Source organism: Mustela putorius, unplaced genomic scaffold (assembly GCF_011764305.1).
Source record: "Mustela putorius furo isolate JIRA1106 unplaced genomic scaffold, ASM1176430v1.1 tig00003972_pilon_pilon_pilon, whole genome shotgun sequence".
In the NCBI taxonomy this organism is placed as follows: domain Eukaryota; kingdom Metazoa; phylum Chordata; class Mammalia; order Carnivora; family Mustelidae; genus Mustela; species Mustela putorius.
This window is the reverse complement of record NW_025422115.1, coordinates 5,475,130-5,497,685: the sequence shown is the minus strand read 5'-3', so window position 1 is coordinate 5,497,685 and position 22,556 is coordinate 5,475,130. Positions and strand designations below refer to the sequence as shown.

Genomic DNA, 22,556 nt, shown 5'->3' with positions numbered 1-22,556 from the left:
TTTTCAACCCACAGTGTAGGTAAATCACATTTTGCTAAGGGACTATGCTACTGGGAAGGACAACTAAATAAATAAATTTAGAATGAAATAGTAAAACACAAAAATGACAGAGAAGAGGCAGAAAAGGGACCCAAGTTAAGTAACCATAGAACCAACCTAACTTTGAATTTCTTATTAGACAAGAGGGTAAATTCTGTTTTGGTTAGCCTCTCTGGTAATTGCAAAGAACGCATCCTACATACACACAAACAGTTTAAGAGTTCATTATAATCTGTTCCCAAAGAACAAATTATAAATCATTTTTTAATGTTTCAGGTAGGTCATTTTCATAACAGGTCATAAATATTCTTTTCTTATCACTTTATAATTTTTATTCTAGACATTAAAAAAGAAAAATGTTTGTAAGACCAAAATCTTCTAAGTCAAAATATCAGATGATACAGAAAAGGTCTGTAAATAAACAGACAAAATATATATACAAACTTAAAAATGAAAATTTCCTATGTAGTTCTAATGAAAGCTATTTCTGATATCCTAAAGGCAGCCTGTACACCAGTCTTTACAAGTAATGATGTGTGAACTAAGCCCTCAATTAAAAATTGCTAAACAAACAAAAAAAAGTCACTGAGACAAATCTTAAGCATTCTCACCATACACACACACATAATCGGGAGTTAACTGTGTTAATTATTTGAGATGATGCTGTGTTAATTGTCTTAATCTTTGTAATTATTCTATAATGTATATGTATATCAAGTTATTACATTGTAGACTTTAAATAAATACAATTGTATTTCTCAATGATTCCTCAATAAAGTTCACAAACTAAAAAACATAACTGCTAAACAATAGCAGTGTTAGATGATAGAACCCAGCATTCAAAAAGGAGCAGTCAATTCTTGTAATATACACAGATCATAATCATATGCAAAATAAAAGGCAAATTAACAAATGACTATAACAAAGATGAAGCAGGAAATAGTAGAACAGTAAGCTTGATGACTTAGCTACTCACTGGTTCTTAAAATTCAAAAGAACCTTTTAAGACTGCTTCAAAATTCTCACACCCAACCAAACTAATCTAACTTTAGTTGTGTTTCAGAAAGGTTCTACTGGCATAGTGAGAAAATTTTTTTTCATCACTGTAATAAGAAATCCTATAGCCACAGCTCTCAATAGTGTATCCAATCCACTCACCAAAAGAAACCTGAATATAGCATTACTTTATAAGCAAGCATTCGGTACCCAAGACATTCCACATCAAATGATAGCACAAAAATAAAGGTAGCTGATAGGTGATTTTTGGTTGCTTTTGTTTTTTGTTTTTAGAATGTGTTAAGTCCTTCTGCAAAGGGCTTACTGAGAGAAAGAAAAAAAGAGTACATATTCCAAAGTCAGATCCTGAAGAAGGAGCTAGACTGTTAATACTAAGCTTGTCTTTCACTGATTTTTAACAGGCACTAACAAGTACTGGCAAGGTGAAAGTCTTGAACTCATTCCCATTTATAAAATCTCCACAGACTAAATGGCCTACAAGATCAAAGCCATTATAAGACCTTTCTCCAACTCCCCATTTCCAGTCATAGCACAGTACTCTACTTCCAGAAACAGCTACTGCCACCTCTAGCCTAGGTTTTGCAATAGCCTGCTAACTGGTCTCAGCAGACATTCTTACCCCTCTCCAATCCAATTTCCCCATTTTCATTAGAGTGATTTTAAAATGCAAATGTCAGCTGCCACGTTCTTTAAGTCCAAACCCTATAAACATGGCCTAGAGAACCCTGTCTAATCTTGCCCCCACGTCTACCCACCATCCTCACTCTTTGCCACTCTTCCGGTTACCCAGTAAGCTTCTGGGCATAGGCTTTTCTGTACTTAACACAATTCCTAAATCCTCTCTGGTGCAGGGACTTCACACATACTACCCACCGGCTCACTATCTCCTGCAAGGTCTCATCCCAAGCAGTTCCCCTCACTACAATTTCCATAGATCCATTATGTCTCAGTATTAGCATTATTTTGTCCAAAATATTCCCTAACTTTACCCAAACTGTATTAGGGCTCCTTCTAATACGCTTTTAAAGGACATTATACTTCTCTTTTATGACATTTACCACAACTGTAATTAACTACTTATGCAATATTTAATCTTTTTTCTCCAACCAAACTGTAAGCTCAGTGAGGGAGAAAACCAAGTATGTTCTATTTGTCCCATAACTCCAGCAGCTACCAAAGTGCTAGCCCAAAACAGATGCTCAATAAGCAGATGCACAGTTAATGAATGCATGCAATAAATCAACATATAGAAAAATTTCAGGCCCCAGGCTATGAAAACTCTCATCTTCTGAGGTCAGTCAGCTGTGCACTGAATTGCAGAAGGAAAGGTCACTTACCCACTTCCCTAATATCTACAAGTACGCGTAGCTACGTTAGACCTTAACGTATGCTGTATTCATTCAGTAGCCACAATAATTCTGTGGGGCAGCTATCATTTGTTCTATTTCCTAGATGAAGCAACTAGGTGCCAAAATGTCAAGTACTCTTGCGAAGTCACAGGAGGAGAGAGAGTTGAAATTCTGGCTCTAATGTCATGTATGGTACAACAATACAGAATCACCATGGTTACTATTTAGGCAGCCTAAAGAAAGGCTCTCAGTCAAAAATGTCATAGGGACACAGCTGGATGGTCAAATTCCCTCATTAAATAAGGTGAATTACAAATCTTTGAGGAACCATGCAACTCCAATGTCATGAGTCTACGCTACTTTTCAGTAGCAGCGTTAGGGGAATTTCTGAACTGTGCATGGCTGCACGAGAGAAACTAGAGATGTGAAAGAACCACAGGTTGCACTGTGTCCTTTCCCAGTTCCAACAACAGAGAGCAATTTACTTGCCATTACAATGGGCTGTCAAAATACAAAGGCCATGAGCAGTTCTCAGCTAACTTAGAGAGTTCTGACCCTCTAAAAGGCCTCTCTCTCTCAACCCCTCCTGTTCTGTACAGTGATGGTAATACCCTTCCCCTCCTACCAAAGGTAGATTTTCAACATTTGCAAAGGAACTGCAGCGTCTATCTACTTCCCACTACTCCTCCCACCTCAAAGTGACCTAAATAAATAAGATAATAATAATAATAAATAATAAATAATAAATAATAAGATATCCAAGCATCTCAATGCTTGGGAGAATTAAAAGAATCACAATTTCTGCATTACCAACACATAGGGCTGGTCCAGGAAGAAAGGGGACGGTAGGTGAGTGTAGTTAGAACGAGATTCTCTGTTGCTACCTCTGCTTACTAGTTGTGCACAAAACAATAATTATAGATTTTAATAATGGAGTAATAAAACTCATTGATTTAATGTACCAGTTCTCAATTGAATGAATACTAGATTCAACTGGAGAGCTAAAACATATTTTGCATGCATGAACTTACCCTAACCCCACAATAAAACTATCAAATCATAATTGAGATTAATGCCCAACCTAGAATAATTTTTAAAAGCTCCACAGATTATTATGAAACACATCTCTAGTTCAGAGAAGATGTTTTATTATATTACAACACAAAACTCCTTATTCATTCAAACACTGATTGGCTATGTATGGAGAGTGAAGTGACAAAATCACATAGAGGAGTAAACTATTAGATTTACACACTGCACTTAACACACACATAAATACTCATTTTCATTAAGAAATACCTTCTCTCCCACTTTTTTGAATTACATGGCTTTCTTAATCTTTTTCTTTTTCCCCACATTTGATAAAGAAGGATATTAGAAGAGCTTTATATTCTTCTTATTTCATCAATGATGGGGAAAAAGTTTACACAAACCAAAAAGCAGGGAAAACATACATACTGGTTTAACTGGGACAGCTGGCTTTATGTGTATCTTGCAGGTTACTTAATTATAACTTATATAATTATAATTTAATTATAATTATTGTGATACCCCTCACTCTCAAAAACATCCTGGTTTGATAACAAATTCGATCAGAAGTAGGCCACTCTTTTCATTTCTATGTGATTTTTTTAAAAACTGAGGTATAATTCACGTCATAAAACTCACCTTTTAAAGTATACAATTCAGAGTTTATTTGTCTTAATATATTCACAAAGTTGTATAACCATCCCCACTATCTTAATTCTAGGATATCTTTGTCATCCCCAAAAGAAACTCAATACCAATTAACTATCATTCCTCGTTCCTCCCTCTCCACAACTCTGAGCATTTACTTTCTGTCTCTATGATTTGCCTATTTGAGATATTTCAAACAAATGGAATCATACAGTATGAAGCCTTTTTTGTCTTCTTTCACTCAGCACAATGTTTTCAAAGTTCATCTGTGTTAAGTATTATCAGTACCTTGCTCCTTTTTTGGCTGAATAATATTTTATTTTATGGAAATATCACATTTCGTTTACCCATTCAACAGCAGATGGAAATTTGAGTTGTTTCCACTCTTATGAATAATGCTTTGAACGTGTGTGTGTGTGTGTGTGTTACATGTTTTCAATTCTCTTGAATATACAGCTCAGAGCAGAACTTATGGGTCATATGGTAACTCTGTGTAATTGAATCTGTTTGGGGAGTACTGCAATCTTAATAATATTAAGTCTTCCAATCCATAAACAGAGTAATCTGTCTTTGCATTTATTTAGGTCTTCTTTAATTTCTTTCAATGATATTTTGTGTTTTTGGTGTACAGATGTTGCATTTCTTTTAAGTGCTTTATTCTTTTGATGCTATTATTAATAGAACTGTTTAATTTCATTTACAGATTTCACTGCTAACATTCTACACCATTCTTGATTTCAAGAACTTTCAATGATAGGGGCACCTGGGTGGCTCAGGCATTAAGTATCTGCCTTCAGCTCAGGTCATGATCCCAGGGTCCTGGGATCGAGCTCCATATCGGGCTCCCTGCTCAGTGGGAAGCCTACTTCTCCCTCTCCCAATACCCGCCGCTTGTGTTCCCTCTCTCATTGTGTCTCTGTCAAATAAATAAATAAAAATCTTAAAAAAAAAAAAAGAAAAGAAAAAGAACTTTCAATGATACAAAAAAGAAACTAGAAAAGTTAACTGTATTTAAGTATAAATGCCATGGATCCTTGAATTACGATCTAAGAAAAACAGGGGAAAAAAACTGACCTAAGCAAGCAAGAAACGCTATTGGCTACCCACTTTGCCAGAAGAGCTTTCTGAAAAGTCAGAATCAAGCACTGTCTAATAATTTTAATCCCAATGTCAGTATTGACCAATGCAACTATATTACACCCACATACACACACACACACACACACACACACACAATGCCCAATATATATTCCCTTACAAAATATACAAGCAAAAAATCACTCATACTGTACAATAAGTTTATCAGACAACCTTGGGGGAAACCACCTTACTGTTCATTTTTAATACAACCAGAGGTTTTTGACTTTATGGAATTATCTCTTTCAGTTACTTTTACTGGAAGAACATTCTCCTTCGTTCCCTTTAAAATAGGATGTTTTCATACAGCTTACAAACAATTAAATCCAGGCAAAAATTCAAATTCTAAATTAATTTAAGACTATCATTAAACTACTGTTTTATGGAAAATGACTAAAGCATTCCATTTCAGCCAGAATTGTACATGTTGTATCTAATTACACATTTTAAAAATACAATGATATGTTGTATGAACACAGTAACGGCCATTAGTCACTATTTAAAGAAATGATTCAACAAGGAAAACAAACTTTAGTTCAAATATAGAGCTAATACATTCATGGTCATCACTTGAAAATGCAGCTATGTCATAGTATGTAACTTTCATAAAGGCAGAATGTAACCTACAAACATTAACACCTAATTTTATAAAGTTCTGATTTATATTGTTATAAATTTTAGGTAAAATTCAAAACACTAACATCTCATTGAAGAAATAAGATCAACAAAAGTACAGACCACATTGAGAAAATAATCCCTGACCAACTAGAAAAGAAACTGTTTGAAGAACCCTGTGGGTACTAGGACATATTCTGATCTGCAAATTCTAATGCTAGAAACCTATCAAAAGAAAGGCAAGAAATCATTATGACTCAAGGCCACTATGAACAGTGCAGAGGTTGTACCTTGCACATGAGTGAGTGGCCAAGAGAGAGCAAATGGGGACTGAAATCCAACTTGTTCTCTGCTTTCTAAGCACTGAATGCTCACAGAAGGCAGCATCCACCAAAAATTGGGAGATGAGCCTTTTATGAGTTTTGTAAAAACTAGCTGTGGCCTGGCTGTGACACCTCCAAATAACTCACTACTTGTTAGAAAGTTAAGACAACTAAAATATAGGATATTAGTGTCCCTACCTGAAATCATAACACCACAATATCACTTCTTACTATGTGTTTATGCAGAATGTTTTAGATAAAATCATCAACAGAATAAATAATAAATAGGTTGGGGGAGGAGAGAAGTCATGTAAAAATCTTAAGAGTGATTTAAGTATGGCATCTATCTTAATTTGGATTAATAACAGGTTATATATTTCTATATGCTTTGACCCTATGCTTTTGGATGAGAGATATTTTAAAGCAAAATGCTAAAAAAAATTGAGAAGCTTAGGAATAAAATATTAAAGAGTCTATTCCCAGTAGGCTCTATTCCTATTAGAGAAATACAGACCTTGTTTTACACAACATGTAATGAAGTGCTAAAAATTGTGTATTAATTACAAATACTGATCACTTAAGCATCTTAAATTTGCTACAGAAATTAAGTGATGGAAACTGGAAGTAATTTTTTTAATTAGTATCACTCTCTTCATTCCATTGTACAGGGCACTAAAGATTTTCTAAATTGTGAGACTGTGCTTCCTTAAAGCAAGAAATACTATTATTTTAAAATTATCAATCAAGATAAATAAGCCAAACACTAACAAAAAAGATACTGTAACCTCAAAAAATTTTTATCAGAATGACCAGTCTATAAAATTTGTTTTACTTCTAGATATACCAATGAACTGTCATATGATTTTCAATGACTCACTTCCTTACTACCTCACTCAATTCTACAAAGTGGAGCAAGAATATAGCTCAAACTCTTACGGAAAATTATGAGAATACCAGAAGGCATCCTCGGCTCCTTACATTTAGGAACAATATTATTAAAATCACTATTAGAAAGGAGACTTTGTAAAGTGCCCTTATTAAGATTAAAGCCCATCCACACATAACCAGTCATTCCCAGATTAATTACACCCACTTAAGAGCAATGTCCTGTCTTCAAACAGGACATGCAAGAGAAATAAAGGACACAGTTAAGGCAAGGTGAGGGAATGAAAATGAAGTTCTAGTCTTTCAATCACCACCAGCTTACTCTCCGTATTAACATTCCCTTCATTTGTAAAATGCAGATATTCCCAGTACTTTTTGGGCTGTCATAATGATTTCTGGAAAAACTGCTTTGCCAATAATTATATGTTGTACAGAGATTAATTATCATTACTAGAAACCCTACCAATTCTCTATGCTATTTTTCAAATACTAGCTATATTAAAAACTTTAAATCTTCTATCACCTAAATCAAACCTGTACATAAATGCTGTTTTATCTTTATTTATAAAGATGAATATGATTATGAAGTATACCACTATACTCAGAATCAGAAAATTTCTTAATGAATGTGGGAAGAAGTTTAGAAATGTGGACAGGCATGCAATGGAATTAGGAATTGGTATTTTTGGTGTTAACATATAATTGTTCATAAACATAAATATATATATACACTTGCTATATTTTTGTGTGTTTTGATTTTATTTTACAAAAATGGAATCACAAACTATGAATTCTTTGTCCTCGCTTCTCTTGAGAAATGTATCTGCAAATTTCACCTGTGCAGCATGTAGCTGTACTTCATTCACTTTTATTTTTTAAAAGTATTGTGTTATATGAATAGATCACAATTTTACTTATTCAGTCAACTGCTGATGAACAATGTAATAGTTTGAAGCTATTATAAATACCCCTGCCTCCAGGTTATTAACACATCTATTAGTGTACATGCTCACACGGATATACCCCTAGAAAGAAATTACTGGGTCAGAGGGTATGCAAATATTAAAGTGTTTCCTAAACTGTTTGTAATAATATACATTCCCACCAGCAGTGTTTAATGAGTTTCCATAACTTAACATCCTCTCCAAAACCCGTACTGTCTCTTTTTTAATTTTAGCCACTCCGGTGGTTTATGATGAAGCCCCTTCAGTTTTAATTTATATTTCTCATATTACTAATGAGGTAAACACATTTTTCCCATGTTTCCTGCATATCTGGATTTCTTTTATGAGGTGTCTTTTCATGACTCTTGTCATTTTTCTATTGTCTCTGTCATACTGATTTGTAAAAGTGCTTTGAATATTCTAATACATGCTTTTTGTCTGTTTTATGTATTGCAAATATGTTCTTCCACTCTGGTTTGCCTCACAATTCTCCTATTGGTAATTTGGCAAGAATAAAATTTCTCAATTGTAAGGTAATAAAACGTATCAATTGTCTTATTTATATTAGTAATTTTTACTTCTTTTAAAGAAATCTTTGCCTGGGGCACCTGGGTGGCTCAGTGGTTTAGCGCCTCTGTCTTCAGCTCAGGACATGATCCCAGGATCCTGGGATTGAGCCCCGCATCGTGCTCTCTGCTCAACGGGGAGCCTGCTTCTCCCTCTCTCTCTGCCTACATCTGCCTACTTATGATCTCTGTCAAATAAATAAATAAAATCTTTTAAAAAAAAAACAAAAAAATCTTTGCCTGCCAGAAGATCATGAACATATTCTCCCTATACTAACTTCTAAACTTTTAAAGTTTAGTCTTTCACACCGAGATGTACAAATCAATCTTAACTTGATTTTTGCCAGTGGTATGGAAGATGCGTAATTTTTTTCTGTATGGATCACCAATTGTTCTAGCATCATCTGTTAAATAGTTCTTTTCCTACTACTCTATAGTGCCAGTGTTGTCAAAAAGCATACATCCATGTACATATACACTGGCCCTCTTCCAGGCTCTTTATTTGTTTTGTTTATCCTTGTGGCATTATTTCATGAAAGTAATTATTACAGATTTATAAGTTATGAGTAAAGAAAATCCTTCCGCTTTGATCTTTTCTTGCAAGAATACCAAAGTTATTCCTGAGGCAAAAAATTTCCTTCAAAACACAAAACGAAAACAGATGAACTAATGAAAATTTTATAATATTGGTTAAGAGTAACATCAAGAATAAGCCTCAAATGGGCATAGATTGTAACACTGAGAAAGATATAACCTTAATGGGCAACTAAATTAACTCTATAAAGAAAGTTCTGGACCAATACCAACAAAGCTTTAAAAACAAAAACACCTCAGAGGGATTCAGCTGATGCATAGTAACTTTCATGAATACAAAAACAAAGCTCGCCTCTATTTAAAATAATGCAAAAAATTTCTTTGCTCAACAATCTTAACACCACAATGTCCAGCATCCAAACAAAAATTATAGAAAATGAAAAGAAACAGGAAATGGGCCCCATCTGGAAAAAAGTCAGTCAGTATAAACTCAGGAATGATAAAGTTAAAGGAATTAACAGACGAGGGCATTAAAACAATGATTATAAATAAGCTCTAAATGTTAAAACAGGTAAAGGAAAACAATAACATGATCAAAAGAGAAATGGAAGAAATAAAACTTCTACAGATAAAAAATAATTCTCAGAAATAAACACACTGAATGAGATTAAGAACAGATAACATATTGCAGGAAAAAAAAAGATCAGAACCTCGAAACATGGCAATATCGATGATCCAAAAAGAAAAAAAGAGGAAAAAAAGTACAAATGCTGAGACAATATCAAACGTATGAAATTCTCTCCTCCACTTCAAAAAAACAAACAAAAAACCCAACCCTGAGATGTGATATTTGAAGAAACAGTGCCAGTATTTTCCCAAATTGGGGGGGACAAAAACTCAAGAAAACCTAAGAAGGTTTTAAGGCATATCATAATCAAATGACTAAAGCACAATCATTGAAAAAGTCTTAGACCAGTCAACAAAATTGAAAAATTAGAGTAAGAAAAACAGCAGTCTTTGTATCAGAAACTATGCAAGTTATTTCAGAAAAGATTTCACAACATATTACCAAAGACAAAGTGGGACATCAAGATACAGAATTCATTAAGAATATAGAAAAAAATTAAATATGCATGCAACTAATATTAGAGCTTCAAAATACATGAACCAAGAAGTGAAAGGAAAAACAGACAAGCCCACAATTAAAGCTGAAGATTTCTTACTCCTCTCTCGCAATTACTGAAAGAAAACCTGAGGGATAAATTTTGAAAAAAATACTATCAACCAATTTGGCCCAATTAACATTTTTAGAAAGTTCTACTCTGCAAGAGCACAATACACATTCTTTTTAAATACTCACAAAACATTCACTAACACAGAAAACATTCTGCACTTTATAATACATAAAATATGTTCTTGGACCACAACATAATTAAATTAAAAACAAAGAAATGGCACCTGGATGGTTCAGCTGGTCAAGCGTCTATCTGCCTTTGGCTCAAGTCAAGATCCCAGGATCCTGGGATCAAGCCCCAGGACAGGCTTTCTGCTCTGTGAAAAGCCTACTTCTCCCTCTCCCCCTGCCTGTGTACACTCTTACTCTCTCTGTCAAATACATGAAATCTTCAGAGAGAAACATATCTAAAAAATTAACCAAATATTTGACAATTAAGTAGATCCAAAAAAAATCACAAAGGAATTTAAGAATTCTTTGAACTCTATGTAAATGAACACAAAACAAACTTTGTAAAATGCAGAAAAAGAAAAATTTTAGCTAATAATTGCTCCTTTAGAAAAAGAAGGAAAATCTCTAATACCAGAACAAAGGAGTGGATATCACTATAAATCCTTCAAACATTAAGAAGAGTAAGGAATTACAATATGCAACCTTATGCTAATAAAGAAGGCAATTCACCTTAAATGGACAAATTCACTTGAAAGACACAAACAATTGAAACTTTATTCAAGAATTACTATAATCTGAATAGCCCAAATCAAAGAAATTGAGTTCATAGTTTAAAATCTTCTAAAAGATGCCTGGGTGACTCAGTCCTTTGGCTCAGGTCATGATCCCAGGGTTCTGGGATCAAGTCCCATATCAGGCGCATTGCTCAGACGGAAGCCTGCTTTCTTCCTACCTGCCACTCCCCCACATTCATTCTTTCTCCCTATGTCAAATAAATAAAATCTTTAAAAATAAATAAATAAGTAAAACCTTCCCACAAAGAAACTCCAAAACCAGAGGTCTTCATTATTGAATTCTACCAAACAATTAAAGAAGCAGTAACACCAAATGCATGGCAACTTTTCCAGAAGAGGGCATCTTTTCAACTCACTCTTATCCAAATACAAGACGCAGACAAAACATTACAAAAAAGAAAAAACTATAAACCAGTATCTACTAAGAGCACAGATGAAAAAAAGTTAACTAAAATTTAGCAGATTAATCCAGCAATATATAAACATAACAAGTGGAGATTAATCTAAATGCAAGACTTCTTAGTTTGATATTAAAAAAAAAATCAAAGTAATTAACTACATTAACAGGTAAGAGAGAAAAAAAAGATGATCATCCCACCCATGATCATCTCAATAGTGTGGAAAAACTGATAAAATTTCAATACTCATTCACGACAAGAAAAAAAATTCTCAACAAGCTATGAATAAAAGAGAGCTTAATCTCACACAAAGGGTATCTGTTAAAAATCTGTAGTTAACATCATACTTAGTGGTGAAAAACTGAATGTACTTGACCGAACATCAGGAGTAAGGCAAGAATGTCAGCTTACCACTTCCACATTGCACTAGGACTATTAGGCAGTGCAATAAAGCAAGCAAAAAAATAAAGGGACAAAAAATTTAAGGGAGTCTTTATTCACAGACAAGACGAAAGTCTACACAGAACATCTTAAGGACTATAAAAAAATATCCCTAGAACAGGGAGCCCGGATGGTGCAGTTGGTTAAGCATCTAATTCTTGGTTTTGGCTCAGGTCGTGATCTCAGGATGAGATGGAGCCCCATGTCTGGCTCCCTACAGAGTCTCTCCCTTCTTCCCCCCTGCCTCTCCCACTCGTGCCCTCTTTCTGTCTCACTCTCTCTCTAAAATAAACAAATCTTTTTTTAAAAATGCTACTACAACTAATAATGAGCTTGGCAGAATCACAAATTACAAAGTCTAATAAAAAATCAATTATAAGTCCGCATACAAAACCTTATTTTTTTTACATTACCACTTAACATAACATAAAAATTTAAAAGAGAGATCAACATAACAAAATAGATGTAATGTGCTTACATTGAAAACACAACTCCAAGAAAAACTAAACACAACTTAAACAGAGAGAGGTACCAAGAAGATTCAACATTCTTCATAGGTCAATTCTCCCCAGTGTAGCCTCTAGGATAAAAGCATTCACAACTGAAATCTCATTGACCTCTTTGTAAAAACTGACAAGCTGATTCTAAAATACACGGAAAGATATGGAAAGGATGCGTTGGGAAACAGAAAATCAAGGGTGACAAATGGAGAAGGAAGATGTGGTCCCTATACACTATGGAGTATTATGCCTCCATCAGAAAGGATGAATACCCAACTTTTGTAGCAACATGGACGGGACTGGAAAAGATTATGCTGAGTGAAATAAATCAAGCAGAGAGAGTCAATTATCATATGGTTTCACTTATTTATGGAGCATTAACAAATAGCATGGAGGAGAAGGGGAGTTAGAGAGGAGAAGGGAGTTGGGGGAAACTGGAAGGGGAGGTGAACCATGAGAGACTATGGACTCTGAAAAACAATCTGAGGGTTTTGAAGGGGGGGGTGGGAGGTTGGGGGAACCAGGTGGTGGGTATTAGAGAGGGCACAGATTGCATGGAGCACTGGGTGTGGTACAAAAAACAAGGAATACTGTTATGCTGGAAAAAAAAAAAACAAGGGTAGAGGATGTACACTACCTGATTTTAAGACTTACTACAAATCTACAGTAATCAAAACAGTACAATATTGCCATAAATAGATATACAGATCAATAAAATGAAAAGGTCCTAAAAAAAAGACCTCCATATATAATGGTCAGTTGACTTTCAACAAAGTTACCAAGGTAATTCAACAGGGAAAAATACAATCTTTTCAAAATTGCTTCTGGAAAAACTTGATTTTTATAACAGAGAAATAAATCTTATCCCTTACTTCATACCATAACAAGAATTAACTCAAAAGTGGATCACAGACCTAAAATACAAGAGCCCAATGCAGTTCCAAGACACAAGGGAGAGGAAAAAAGGTAGAAAAAAAATTTGCCCAATCTCTGTACCAGCCTCCCCAATTTCCGCCCTACCCCAAATTAGGACAGAATTATAGGGAAAACTAATCTGAAGCTCTTTAGTCAGCACATGAATCTGTTCAAAAGGAAAGCATTACTCAGAGTAACTCCTAAGCAAGTACTTATTAACTCAAGTACAACTCTCGGAGCCATAGGAGCCTGCCACGAAGAATAAGACACTGTATACATCCATAGATGTAGAGCCTAGTGGAAGAAGCATCATAAAAGATTTCATTAAGTTTAAACAGATCCCAAAATATAACAGCTGAAGTTATGCCCACAGGCATCCCTGAGGTTCACAGAAGGTGCAGAGTTCTGAATTATGGACATCGAGATGGCTAAAATTCCTATAGTTCTTTTAGAACTCAAATCACTTAGTTTTAAACAGTTAGTGGACAAAAGAAATGTAAATAAGATATAAAGAAAAAACAAATATTCAAAGATTTACACAACACTAATCAAGGTTTATATTTAAAAATGGGAATTAAAGGGGCACCTGGGTGGCTCAGTGGGTTAAAGCCTCTGCCTTTGGCCCAGGTCATGATGGGGTCTTGGGATAGAGCCCTGCATCAGGCTTTCTGCTCAGTGGGGAGCCCGCTTCCCCCCTCTCTGCCTGCCTCTCTGCCTACTCGTGATCTCTGCCTGTCAAATAAATAAATAAAATATTTAAAAATTAAAAAATAAAAATGGGAATTAGACTCTATTTTTCCCATCCTGCCTGTGTGTATACAAGTTCTGGCCTGAAGGATACTTTGCTTCAATTGAAAAATCATGCCTTTTCTCCTACTTCCCCAAACTGAAAGATATCATAAAATGGACGCTTCCTCTGTCAAAGTTTTAAAAGAAAAATATATAAAGATAAGAAACTGGTATCATGGGGTGCCTGACTGGCTCAGTCTGTTAAGCGTCTGACTCTTATTCAGCTCAGATCATGATCTCCAGGTTGTGAGATAGTGCCCCACATTGGGCTCTGCACCGGGCATGGAACCTACTTAAGATTCTCTCTCTCCCTCTACCTCTGGCCTTCCCCCTCCCCTCCCTCCCTCCCTCTCCCCATCCCTCTCTCTCTCAAAAAAATGAAATGAAAATTTAAAAATAAAAAATTTTTAAAAAGAAACTGGTATCACAATAAAGTACTTTAACAAAGAATTCATTTTATAAGTCATAAGGTTTTAATACCACTTAATACCCCCAAAATTTTACATTTTATGTTAAATAAAACTGTTCTTAAAACAAGTACAAAAAATTAATGTCAAGTACCACTCCCTTTTCTTATTGAGATAATCATCAGGCACATCAATGAGGTCTAATATTTATTTAAAATGTTAATGTTAAAACACATCAAAAACTATCCCCTACTAACATTTTTCAAAATTTTATTATTTCAAAATGTTCTGGTATTAATGTAACTAACTTCTTTTCCATTTTGAATAAAGAAGGAATTCAGATAAAGTTTCAGTCACAAAAACTTTATTTTTTTATTATTTGATAGAGATCACAAGTAGGCAGAGAGGCAGGCAGAGAGAGCGGGGGAGGGAGGGCAGGCTCCCTGCTGAGCAGAGAGCCCCATGTGGGGCTCCATCCCAGGACCCTTAGATCATCATGACCTAAGCCGAAGGCAGAGGCTTTAACCCACTGAGCCATGTGGGCGCCCCCATGAAAACTTTTGAAGAGCACTATACATCTTACAATCTGGAACCATGAACCTAGACCACTGTAAGTTTGTAAGTCAAACACCCTACTCAGAAGCTTTGCAAATATGCACCTATGATTTAAGGAGGCAAATTCAAGTTACAAATGTTAAGTTTACATTTTTAAAAAATCTCTTAACTCTGCTTAACTTTTTTTTTGACCCTTCCTAAGATATTTTCAGGAAATAATTGTACACTTCATCTTTCATTTGAACATCTTTCTCAGCTTATATCTAACTCAAGTCCTCAAATCCACACTTTCTTCTATTTATTATCACAGAAAATATGGACTACTTCAGGTTTTTTTCTTTTTTTAAATAAGGATAAATGATATGGAAGATGAAGTGAGAATAATGAAAAAGTTAGGATTATCTCAGCGGTATCAGATAAAATATATGAAAAACTGTTATTGTACAACAGAATGCGCTTCAAATGGACATTATAAATTCCCTTAATTAATTTACATTAAGCCACAAAATGAACTCCAAAAAGACTACTATTCAAGCTCACAAGACTGATTTTAAGAAAGGAAATAATTTCCATTGTGTTTATTTACTTCATAACATAATGAAAAATATCTTACTAGAAATGATATATCAGCAAGAAAGTGCACTTCATATGATCCTCGCAGAAAATTCTTCTTTCTCCTTTTTAACAAAATGCAATTCCTAAAGAAAAAAAAATGAGATGGGTAAGTGTTCTTAACTCCAAAATTGAACTAAATATGTTTTGTCATTATAAATTCCAACTCTCAACACTATGCCCGGCAGATAGCTCCACAAATACTTGCTGAAAAATAGGAAAATAAATTTTTAAGTCATTTGTGGTATTTGCCTAATAAAAACATAATGTTAGCCAATGGAGAATTTCTAATGTCACTAACCTATTTTTTCAGTTAAGTATTACTTAGATATTCAGTAATATTCTGTAACTCCCTAGATTCACAAATTGGGTTTCCCTAGGTCCCATTGTCCTACACTCTAGATCCCATGATATGCTTTATATTTACCTTGTACACACAGCCTACTGAATGTGCGCTTTGCTAAAATAATTGGAAGTATTCACTGTATTATGTTCTCATTTATAAAAGAAAATTGTCAGAGGGTCAGTGATCTGCGTTGCCGTAAAATATGTTTGTATTCAAATACATGTATGCTTGTAGCTTTCACTGTCTTTTAAAGGTAATAATGAAATGAAAATAATGAACATAAGATTGCCAAAGTGAAAATAAAACCGATGTCGATAATTCATATTTTAAAAAGGAACACTGGCGAATACTAACCAAGGATCAGTACATAAAGAATAATCCAGTTTGCTTTGAATAACAGTAAGGCATATAGGTATAAAGGAAAGATGGTAAACGCCCCTTCCCTCAGTCCCCACCTTCCTCACCCAGATTGGCCAGGACCAATTATGTTGTTCATCCAATAATTTAGAAATGCATGAGTGGATAATTCTACCAACTCCCAAGTAAATCTGCTACATCAAATAAAAATGGTAATTTCTCCATGGAAAGAAATACCAGTCTTTAGAATCTGATTCAGCAATATTAATTACTGTGATACTATAATTTTATTTCCATTTCAAATCAACACCTTCTCTAGAGGGGAAAAAATACAAATTGCCAAATACTCTTTTTGTATTAATAAATTAAATATTAAAGACTGAACTTTTAAGACATATACACACACAAATAAGTTTTTGCAAGGTTAAAAAGAGCTTGCTTTAAAAAGCCAATTTTAGCTTTTAATCTAATTACACTGAAATGAAAAAAAGAAAAAAAGCTCCTTAAAAAAATTTCATCACCAACTTCTAAAATCAAGTAATTCAAAGTGGAGCTGTTTTTTTATGGGTTCTCAAATTAAAGTTTAGCAATTTGACCCATATTAAATAACCAATTAAACACAATCTGAGCAGCACCTGATTGGCTCAGTCGGTTTAAGCATCTGCCTTGGGCTCAGATCATGATTCTAGGATCCTAGGATTGAGTCCCATATCCAGCTCCTGGCTCAGCAGGGAGCCAGCCTACTTTTCCCTATGTGTGCTACTTCCCCAGCTTATGTGCACACTCTTGTGGTCTCTCTCTCTCTCTCACTCTTTCTCTGACAAATAAACAAAATCTTTAAAAATAAATAAATAAATAATGAATTGTTATTGGAAATTTGTGTTTTGTACATAGTTCTCAATTTCTAAAAGGAAATATTTTAAAAATCAAATTCTTTTATAATAATTTATAATGAAACATACTCTTACCTTCAAAATAAAACCAGAACTAAAATGTTAGTACTACATCCAGTTATCATTAAATTTCATATATTAAATCTCCAAATCTCATTGCTTCTGTCCAGGCAAGGGCTAGACAACCTGCATCTCCAATTGCTATTACTCCCAAATCTGATTCCGTGATCCCCACCAACCTCTCAGCTAGACCCTCTACCTTTTTTTTTTTTTTTTTGAGAGGGAGCGGCTTGCATTCATATAAGCAAGCAGGTTGGGGAGAGGGGGTTTAGCAAAGGGAAAGGGAGACAGAGACTCCTAAGCAGGCTCCACACCAAGCATGGAACCAAACCTGGGCCAACTGCAGAACCCTGAGATCATGACCTGAGCCAAATCAAGTCAGACACCCAACTGAGTCACCCAGTCCCTCCATTTTCTAATCAGCCTACATTGTTGTTAACCTGGAATTCAAGCTCTGTAATTCCTCTCAAATTTTCACCTCTGCTAGAAAACAGTGTGCCCCCATCTCTTAAACAATCTTCCCCAGTTTAAGGGCACCTTCTGTGACAGCAACCTCAGGAATATTCTTACCATCACAATCAGTTCTGGGAGGTGGCGGGAGCGGGGGGGTAAAATCATACTTAGTTTTAAGTATGAGCCTCTTCTATTCTATACTTTGTTTTTTTTAGAGAAAGAACTTCATGCATTTTTATATCCCCAATATCTAGTTACTATTTGGAATAGAATTCAATATAGTCCATTCAGAAAATATTTACTGGGTATCCAATGTACTCCAGACACCTTTCTAGGTTCTAGTGAAAAATCTCTACATCTACGACTGATCTCACAGAGCTTGCATTCTAGTTGGGGAAGCCTACATCACACAATGAATGAGGAATATGTAATATACAGCAGTTATATGAAGTCCTTAATAACAAAAAAAGAGAGTGAGAGAGAGAGAGAAAGCAAGGAAGTAAGTACTATCATATGGGATTAAGATTTGAGAAAGACTTAATGAGATGATGACAAGAACAGAAACGGGAACAGCAGTATTTGTCATATGCTAACCAATATCCTAACTGCTTTATATGCAGTTAGGAACAGCAACAAAGGCAAGCCAACAATAATCTCATTATTATCCTCAAAAGGAAACTGAAAGACTAAGAAGGTACCTACCAAGGTCACATAGCAAAGTCAGTAAAGTTGTCTAACCCGGGCATGCTTTTAACAGTTATGCACAACCACAGTTCAGCTCACTTTTTTTTTTTTTTTAAGGTTTTATATATTTATTTGTGAGAGAGAGAGCGAGTACGAGCAGGGGGAGAGGAAGAAGGAGAGGACGAAGCAGACTCCTTGCTGAGCAGGGAGCCCAAGTCTGGTGGAGCTCAATCCCAGGACTCAGAACATGACCTGAGCCCTGAACCAAAGGCAGATGGCAAACCAACTGAGCCACTCATATCATGAGATACCATGACAACAGGTGAGTGCTTGCTGTGAACAAAAATGATAAACACTGACAACTTCTCAAACTTATTCTTAAAATAAGTTTTAAGTTTCTATATGATAATTACCAGAGCTAGAAATTACACAAGACAATATCACAAAATCACATGGATACATCTTTTAAAGAAGTAATCTGAAACAAATAAAAACAGTGTAGACACTATCATTCCAATAATAGTTGAATGTCAAATATCACAGTTTATATTGTGAAACAATTTACTACAACTTCCAATTTTTCATATTAACAAGAAGGGTTAAATGAAATGACTGATTCAAACTCCTCTTTTCAAATATCTCAACTACATTTTACAAAGCAAATAGATAACACTTAATACAATTGCTGATGATAACTGAAGACCTGAATGACCCAAGAAAAACCACTCCCTAATGCCTTCTCTTGCTATATTAGCTTGTTAATTATGTGCCTAATCAGTGAATGCCAACAAATTAGAAAGCAAAATGAAACAAAGTGCTCCTGACATGGTATTAACATTCCCAGTATCAAGTCTTAAGGGCCTAAAATTCTAAGCATCTCCTCAAGTCTTGATAAAAAAAAAAAAAACCTCAACCTAATTATGAAGAAAATTTCTGCTTTATGTTTGAACTTACCAAATTTCACTGGATACCTCTACGCTGAGTATAATGCAGTATGAAAGAAAAGAGGTTTATATGCAAACAGGTTTTAAAATCAATCCAGATTAAGGGGAAAATTAAACAGGCAATAACCAAAAATAAGTCTATAAACACAATAAATGGTGCATATTTGCTCAAATATTAATTTCATTTTGTAATCAAAACAGGTTTACCAGCAACAGTGTTTTTAATTCAAGGGAAAGTCAGTTTTCACACCTGGGCATCAAACTACTCATGTCTTAAAAAGATTTTTGGTACCAACCATGATGTAGTAACTTAGCAGGAGACATGCTCTCCCAATGAACTCAACTAGAAAACTGATCAGATATAGAAAGCTGTAATTTTAAAACACTGGACACCAAGCAGCTGAGCGCTATGATACCTGAAAAAATGAAAGTGTCCCCTACATACTCCGTTATCCATAGTTCAGAAGGCAATGCAGGAATGGGAAGCCAAGCAGAATATGATGGACTCAGTGAATAAGAGACACACACTGAAATTTAGGGAGGCCGAAGTAATAAAGTAAAAAAGATCACTACTTGAAGATACAAAATCAGAAAGCAAACAAAACAAACAAAAAACAAAGAAAAGAGCATCAAGGACCTGTGAGAATATCAAGGGCAGTCTAAAAATGGTATAACTGAGTCCTGGAAAGATGGGGAAACAGAAAAACTATCTGAAGAAATAAGGACCAAAGAATTTCCAGACTTGACAAAAACTAAACCCTCATATTCAAAAGACTCAGTGAACAAAAAACAGGGTAAGCACAAAAAAATCACACCAAGTCATATAATTAATAATCAAATTCCAGAAATCTAGTAATATAAAGTCTTAAAAGCAGTCAAAGTCAAGGAAAAGACACACTACACACAGAGTAACAAAGATAAGAACTACCAAGTTCCTTGTCAAAAACAATACAAACAAGTTTAAAACAAAGGAACAAAGCATCTGAACTGTTATAAAGAAAAAAACCCTGCAAATCAAAATCTACACAAAGCGATAAAATCCATCACAGGTGAAGGGGAAATAAAGACATTTTCAAACAAACAAAAGCTGAGAATGTTTGACCAGCAGGTCTGCACTACAAAAAACACTGAAGGAAGTTCTTCAGGGAAAAAAAGGATATAATTTACAACAGAGTGAACCCTCATACAAACTATAAACTTAAGTCAGTAAAAATGCACCAATACTGGTTCACCAATTGAAACACATATATCACACAATTAACACTGCAAAACGTTAAATAATAGGCGACACCGCGGGGCCAACATGAGAGGGAGAACAAGGGAAGGGAAAGAGGAGAATATATGGTAAGTCTGTACTTTCTGCTCAGTTTTTCCATAAACCTAAAACTGTTCTAAGAAATATGTCTATCAATTAAAAAATAGCAGATAGAAACTTCTACACAAAGGAAAACCAACAATGGTGAATATGTGAGCTTACCACGTATTTTCTTACCTTTAAATTTTAAAAAGATAATCTGACTGCATAAAGCAAAAGTAGCAGTAACATATAATAACCTGTAGAATGACAAAAACAGTAAAAAGGAAAAGGAAAAAACTGAAAGTACACTGTAGTAAGAATCATTCATTATTCATAAAGTGATTAGACTGTGGTAAGTTCAAGACTGCATGCTGTAAAACCCTAGAGCAACTATTAAAAAAGAAAAGAAATTAATAAAACTAATGAGCCAAGAAAAGAGGTAAAATGATTTGCTAAAAAAACAAGCAACCTCCCAAAATACAGAAAAGGAAACACGAAATAGAACAAATTAAAAAAACACATTAAAAATGGTAGACTTAAATCCAATTAAATGAATAATGATGTTAAATATATACGGTCCTAATGCCCCAATTAAAGGTAGAGACTATCAGACTAGACTGGAAGCAGATATTGTCAGACTGGATAAAGTTATGTATCCCCCTTTAAACATGATATAGATTAAATATGAAATAGAAAGGGCTATACCATGCAAGCATTAATCATAATAAAGCTGGAATGCCTATATTAGTATCAAAGTAAGTCATAAGAGAAGGACTATTACCAGGTACATAGCAACATAAATCATAATGCTTAAAGTGTCACTTTATTAGAAATACAAAATAACCCCGAATGTTTATGCAGCCAATAAAAAAGTTTCAAAACATACAAATAATGACACAACTAAAAGGAGTAATAGATAAATTTACAATTACTAGAGAATTCTAGTCTCTTGCAATCATCAGTAAAAAAGCAGATAGAAAATCTGCAATGATATGTAAAACCTGAACATTATGAACCAGCAAAGTTGTCATGTCTCTTGGTACAACAAGAGAGAACATATGCTGAACCATAAAACAAGGCACATATAAATGTATAAGAGTAAAATCAGGGGCACCTCAGTTGGTTAAGCGTCTGCCTTGTCTGACTCCCTGCTCAGCGAGGAGCCTGCTTCTCCCACTCCCCTCCCCATTCATGCTCTCTCTCAAATAAATAAAATGTTTTTTTAAAAAGAGTGAAATCATACAGAAAGGCTTTGTTGTTGAAGATCTAATTGGCTTTATTAAAGGATTCATGAGTCAGGCAGCCCCTCATCTACCAAGTACAGATACACTCCCCAGAAAGTGTTTTCTGACCACAGAAGAATGAAAGACCAATAAAAGAAATATACTGGAAAATTTTCCAAGTCTCTGTAAATTAACAGATTTCTACATAACCCATAAATTAAAGAACTCATAAGGAAAATTTAAAAACACATGGAACTGAATGGTAATAAAAATACATTATCTAATTATGTAGGGTGGAGCTAAGGATGCTTAGAAATTTACATCTTTTAAGTGCTTACATTAGAAAAGAATAAAGATTTAACAATCATGTTCTAAATTAGCTTCCACCTTAAGAAGCTGGGGAGAAAAATAAATTAAACTTGGAGAAATTGGTAAAACAGATGAGAGACCAAAATAAATAAATAAATGAATAAATAAATAAATAAATAAATAAAAACCAATGAAAACAAAAGCTTGTTCTTTGAAAAGAACCCTTAGCTGACTGGTCAAGAAAAGAAGAAAGAAGACACAAATTGCCAACATCAGAATTGAAAGAGAGGACATTACTACAGATATT

At 34.5% G+C, this 22,556-nt stretch overlaps 1 protein-coding gene across 11 annotated transcripts in view; it reads right to left on the bottom strand.

Annotated features, from left to right (window-relative positions):
* MEF2A (myocyte enhancer factor 2A) overlaps window positions 1-22,556 on the bottom strand; it is a 160,297-nt gene that overhangs the window by 113,679 nt on the left and 24,062 nt on the right. For 10 of the 11 annotated variants that reach the window (XM_045070594.1, XM_045070595.1, XM_045070589.1 and 7 more), the window contains exon 2: window positions 15,685-15,769. The exons of the other annotated variant lie outside the window; for it this stretch is intronic. The gene's annotated coding sequence lies outside the window, so the exon portion shown is untranslated. The remainder of the gene's footprint in view (window positions 1-15,684; window positions 15,770-22,556) is intronic. 11 annotated transcript variants of the gene reach the window in all.